The sequence below is a fragment of the Apodemus sylvaticus genome, chromosome 1, assembly GCF_947179515.1.
Source record: "Apodemus sylvaticus chromosome 1, mApoSyl1.1, whole genome shotgun sequence".
Taxonomy (NCBI): domain Eukaryota; kingdom Metazoa; phylum Chordata; class Mammalia; order Rodentia; family Muridae; genus Apodemus; species Apodemus sylvaticus.
Window position 1 is genome coordinate 138,087,496 of NC_067472.1, and position 5,558 is coordinate 138,093,053.

Below are 5,558 nucleotides of genomic sequence, written 5' to 3' on the forward strand. Positions count from 1 at the left end.
GGTTTTATTGCAGGAGGTATTTGGACAAATAGCTGTGAATAAGTCATACAGTTTTAGTCCTCCTGTATTATGCTTGAGCTTAAAGACCAATCCCCACACTGATTCTTTCCAATGTTCATGAATCACAGCTTCCAGCCAGGGTAGAGAGCACCATGAGGAAATCAACTCTTGCATGTACTGAATCTGAGGAGTAGCAATTTTCTGAAAAAAAAATCTAATTTAAAACTTTAAAAAGAAATAGCTGCAAAGGGGATTCCTGATAGGTCTCTCTTCAGAGAGATTCATCCAGGCCACTCACTGTATGTGGCATAGTAAGGCAAGCAGGAGTGGTTACCTGCAAGGTACATGATGGAGACATAACAATACAGCCACTCACAACCTAGAATGATGGACTATGACTGTTGTCTGTGTTGACCTTAAGATTGGATCAGGACTTGAGAAAACAATGACATCAATTTAATCATTTGAGTTATTAAAGTAAAATAGTCAATGTTCCAATGAGTTGAGCTTAACTCTCTGATTTACCTTGAGTTATCAACAAAGCTACTTAAAATAATGTTTTTAGCAACTCAAGGAAACATGAAGTCTGTTATTTTGAGGCATCTGGTATTTGGGGTTTTGTTTGTTTGTTTGTTTTTTGCTCTTGCGTGTAGTTTGTCTTCATCCTTCCATGAAAAACATAATATGTGCTGTATACAAAATATTCTTTTTTCCTTTGATGAGGAGTGGTTAAAAGGTAAATTCAAATAGCCTTCAAGAGTGATAACCATCCTCTGAGGACTAGGGGTTTTGCTCAGTGGTATAGTGATTGCTTAGCATGTATAAGGTCATGGGTTTCAGTTACAGTCATCTCATTCTGTCTCTGTCTCTCTGTGTCTCTGTTTCTGTTGCTCTGTTGTTCTGTCTCTGTTTATCTATCTGTCTCTGTGTCTCTGTGTCTGTCTCTTTGTCTCTTCTCTCTCTCTCTCTTATGTGTGTGTGTGTGTGTGTGTGTATGCACACCTCTCCTCCTCTGGCTCATATAAGCATATGCATATATGCAAACATAATATCTATATCCAAGTTCTGAGCAGAACAAATGAGTGTGCTACTGCCACCTGGGTTCCTCTGAGCTCATGACTCAAATGTCTGCCAAGGCCAGCTAGTGTCATGCAAAATTAATAGGCAGCTCTTCTGTGTTCTGTGATCTGCCACTGATATTCTCTTTATAACTCTCAGGACCAAAACTGAGTGAACAGATTATAACAAGTTCATCCCACCCATTACAGGATCTTCCCAGAGTGACTATTAGGGAATTACTGTACTATATCTGCCCTGAAGACAAGAGAAGGTCCTGATGTATTCCAGTGATTTTACTTAACCTGGTAATTAGTTTATGTGGTTTTATAGAGATTTTACTGCTCTGAAGATGACAGGTTTTCTTTGCAAAATTACTTCTGATAGCCAGTCATTTCATTTCATGGTTTACAAAAGAGCTGATATATTTGGTAAAGGTCTTCATTTAAGAATATAGAAATAGCCCTGCCTCTCAGTATGGGAGAGCTGTTTTTGTTCACTATAGCTTTTTTATCAAATATATTTTGAGCCCATGTGCAGAATGGAATTACTTACAAGACAAAGGCAATTTAGTTGTAGGGCTGAGTCTTAGTAAGAATAGGAATTTTGCATATAAAATGCATAGAATTGACTCAATAATTCCCAATGCCTTAAAACAGTTAACACTGGATGTGCAAATAACAACAAAAAATGCCACAGGCTTGTTAATTCCTTGAACAGAGTATTTGTTGATCATCTTCTATGTTCCTCACATGGTTCTAGGTTTTGAGAGACAGTAGCAAAAATAAAACCTAATGTCCTTCCTCCTGGAAAGCACATCTAAACAAGAGGAGAAGAAAGTTAAGAGTGGATTAAAACCAAATAGCTACAAATAGGAACAAAAATGGTGATTGGCAGTTGAAAAGACTTGACAAAAGAAATGGAAGAAAATATGTGAAAAGCAAAGGAAGATTGTTCTTGAGAAGGCAGAATTAGTATGAATGAGGGCACTGAAGAAACAAAAAGCAGAAAGTTCTTGATGTGTTACTAGCGTGGTGAACAGATAGCCCAGGATTGCATTAAGAATTGAATTTTACAAGACACAGAATAACTGACTGGATACATAAACAGGACCCTACATTTTGCTGCTTACAGGAAACACACCTAAGGGTCAAAGACAAACACTACCTTAGAGTAAAAGGCTGGAAGACAATTTTACAAGCAAATGGTCTCAGGAAACAAGCTGGAGTAGCCATTTTAATATCAGATAAAATTGACTTTCAACCCAAAGTCATCAAAAGAGACTCTGAGGGACACTTCTTGCTGGTCAAAGGAAAAATACAACAAGAAGAACTCTCAATCCTGAACATCTATGCTCCAAATGCAAGGGCACCCTCTTTCATAAAAGAAACTTTATTAAAACTCAAAGCACACATTGCACCTAACACAATAATTGTTGGTGACTTCAACACTGCACTTTCCTCAATGGACCGATCAGGAAAACAGAAACTAAACAAGGACACAATGAAACTAATTGAAGCTTTGGACCAATTAGATTTAACTGATATATATAGAACATTCTATCCTAAAACAAAAGAATATACCTTTTTTTCAGCACCTCATGGTACCTTCTCCAAAATCGACCATATAATTGGTCACAAGACAGACCTCAACAAATATAAAAAGATAGAACTAATCCCATGCCTCCTATCTGATCACTATGGAATAAAAGTGGTCTTCAATAGCAACAGAAACAACAGAAAACCCACAAACACGTGGAGATTGAACAATACTCTACTCAATGACACCTTGGTCAAGGAAGAAATAAAGAAAGAAATTAAAGACTTTTTAGAACACAATGAAAATGAAAACACAACATACCCAAATCTATGGGACACAATGAAAGCAGTGCTAAGAGGAAAACTCATAGCCCTGAGTGCCTCCAAAAAGAAAATGGAGAGAGCATACATTACCAACTTAATGACACACCTGAAAGCCCTAGAACAAAAAGAAGCTATTTCACCCAGGAGGAGTAGAAGGCAGGAAATCATCAAACTCAGGGCCGAAATCAATCAAGTAGAAACAAAGAGAACCATACAAAAAATCAACAAAACTAGGAGCTGGTTCTTTGAGAAAATCAACAAGATAGATAAACCCTTAGCCAGACTGACCAAAGGGCACAGAGAAAGTATCCAAATTAACAAACTTAGAAATGAAAAGGGAGACATAACAACGGAAACTGAGGAAATCCAAAAAATCATCAGATCCTACTACAAGAGCCTGTACTCAACACAACTGGAGAATCTGGAGGAAATGGACAATTTCCTTGACAGATACCAAATACCAAAATTAAATCAGGACCAACTAGACCATCTAAACAGTCCCATAAAGCCTAAAGAAATAGAAGGAGTCATAGAAAGTCTTCCAACCAAAAAAAGCACAGGACCAGATGGTTTCAGTGCAGAATTCTACCAGACCTTCAAAGAAGAGTTAACACCAATACTCTTCAAACTATTCCACAAAATAGAAACAGAAGGAACACTACCCAATTCCTTCTACGAAGCCACAATTACGCTGATACCAAAGCCACACAAAGATCCAACAAAGAAAAAGAACTTCAGACCAATTTCCCTTATGAACATCGATGCAAAAATACTCAACAAAATTCTTGCCAACCGAATCCAAGAACACATCAAAACGATCATCCACCATGATCAAGTAGGCTTTATCCCGGGAATGCAGGGTTGGTTCAATATACGGAAATCCATCAATACAATCCACTACATAAACAAACTCAAAGAACAAAATCATATGGTCATTTCATTGGATGCTGAAAAAGCATTTGACAAAATTCAGCATCCTTTCATGCTTAAAGTCTTGGAGAGAACAGGAATTCAAGGCCCATACCTAAACATAGTAAAAGCAATATACAGCAAACCGGTAGCCAGCATCAAACTAAACGGAGAGAAACTTGAAGCAATCCCACTGAAATCAGGGACCAGACAAGGCTGCCCCCTTTCTCCTTATCTTTTCAATATTGTACTTGAGGTACTAGCTCGGGCAATTCGACAACATAAGGAGGTCAAAGGGATACAAATTGGAAAGGAGGAAGTCAAACTATCATTATTTGCAGACGACATGATCGTCTACCTAAGTGACCCAAAGAACTCCACTAGAGAGCTCCTACAGCTGATAAACAACTTCAGCAAAGTGGCAGGTTACAAAATCAACTCAAGCAAATCAGTGGCCTTCCTATACTCAAAGGATAAGCAGGCTGAGAAAGAAATTAGGGAAATGACCCCCTTCACAATAGCCACAAACAGTATAAAGTATCTTGGGGTGACTCTTACCAAACATGCGAGAGATCTGTATGGCAAGAACTTCAAGACTCTGAAGAAGGAAATGGAAGAAGACCTCAAAAAATGGGAAAACCTCCCATGCTCATGGATCGGTAGAATCAATATAGTTAAAATGGCCATTTTGCCTAAAGCACTATACAGATTCAATGCAATACCCATCAAAATCCCAACTCAATTCTTCACAGAGTTAGAAAGAGCAATTATCAAATTCATCTGGAACAACAAAAAACCCAGGATAGCTAAAACTATTCTCAGCAACAAAAGAAAATCTGGGGGAATCAGTATCCCTGACCTCAAGCAATACTACAGAGCAATAGTGTTAAAAACTGCATGGTATTGGTACAGTGACAGGCAGGAGGATCAATGGAACAGGATTGAAGATCCAGAAATGAACCCACACACCTATGGCCACTTGATCCTCGACAAAGAGGCTGAAAACATCCAATGGAAAAAAGATAGCCTTTTCAACAAATGGTGCTGGTTCAACTGGAGGTCAGCATGCAGAAGAATGCGAATTGATCCATCCTTGTCTCCTTGTACTAAGCTCAAATCCAAATGGATCAAGGACCTCCACATAAAGCCAGACACTCTGAAGCTAATAGAAAAGAAACTGGGGAAGACCCTTGAGGACATCGGTACAGGGAGAAAGTTTCTGAACAGAACACCAATAGCGTATGCTCTAAGAGCAAGAATTGACAAATGGGACCTCATAAGGTTACAGAGTTTCTGTAAGGCAAAGGACACCGTCAAGAGGACAGATCGGCAACCAACAAATTGGGAAAAGATCTTCACCAATCCTACATCAGATAGAGGGCTAATATCCAATATATATAAAGAACTCAAGAAGTTAGACTCCAGAAAACCGAACAACCCTATTAAAAAATGGGGTACAGAGTTAAACAAAGAATTCTCACCTGAAGAACTTCGGATGGCGGAGAAGCATCTTAAAAAATGCTCCACTTCATTAGTCATTAGGGAAATGCAAATCAAAACAACCCTAAGATTTCATCTTACACCAGTCAGAATGGCTAAGATTAAAAATTCAGGAGACAGCAGGTGTTGGAGAGGGTGCGGAGAAAGAGGAACACTCCTCCACTGCTGGTGGGGTTGCAAATTGGTACAACCACTCTGGAAAGCAGTCTGGCGGTTCCTCCGAAAACTGGG